The following is a 1,035-nucleotide window of genomic DNA, read 5'->3' on the forward strand; positions in this document are numbered from 1 at the left end:
GTAGAAATGGTCAAAGAGATCAAAAGACAAATACATTTTTTTTTTTAATGGGGAATTTAATTTCAGAGCTTGGGTAAAGCAGTTGAGAGACTTCTGGTAGTCTAGTAGAGTCGACTATACTTCCTTGGCAAAAAGTATGCCTGGATTATGTGGAAACTCAAAGATTGCCCTGGAAAAGGCTAAAAAACAATTTGAAGGCTTCCGTGGTATAACTCTATTTATTTTGGGTTTTAAGATGAACGCAAAAAGTTCATAGACTTCAAAGCTTGAGGCGTTTTGCAAAATGACAAATTTTGAATGCATTGCAAATTAGGTTACCTAGTTCACTTCCAAATGAAATAAAGCCAAACTAGATAATTTAGCTACTCCGTAGTGAAAAGAGAGGGAAAAAAAAGCTCAAGTAATGTTATTTTCTCCCTTCAAATTATAAGCTAATCAGCGAGGCCTGCTACCTCATATAAACATTTCATTAAGGTACTCAGATGACATTACTCCTACATGAATAATGAATCCCCGTTCCCAGGCTCAACCTAAATTACCGCAGTTTACTTGGTGACTTTCTTTTAGAGCAGAGGGCTAAGGTGGAAGACAGGGGAAAGAACCGGTTTAACTTGTATTCAAATACCTTTGCAGATTAAACAACACAACTTCCAACCCCCTTCTTCTCGACCCGCAGTTCTGGCAGGTATCGCAATAAAGTGAAAAGATGTGAACAAAGGGGGACAGACACCTGCGCCTCCTCCATCGCAAATATTGCTTCCCAAACAGGGCCCGAGGGAGGGTTTGGCCGACCTTTCAAGTCCAGGCTCCTTCCTGGGTTAGCGGTCTACCCTGGGACCCCTGAGCAGAGCTCCGCAGTCAGGGCTCTAACAGCCATCTCTCCTCCTACTACACGTGACCGCGGGGCGCACGGCCGCCGGGGACACAGACACCGCAACGCGGTAGACCTGGTGACAAAGACTCGGGCGCATCCGGAGCCCCGCCGGCCTCCCGCGCTCAGCGTCGGCGGAGCCTGCGCAGGGCGGTGCCGCGCAG

Source organism: Microtus ochrogaster, linkage group LG2 (genome assembly GCF_000317375.1).
Source record: "Microtus ochrogaster isolate Prairie Vole_2 linkage group LG2, MicOch1.0, whole genome shotgun sequence".
In the NCBI taxonomy this organism is placed as follows: Eukaryota; Metazoa; Chordata; class Mammalia; order Rodentia; family Cricetidae; genus Microtus; species Microtus ochrogaster.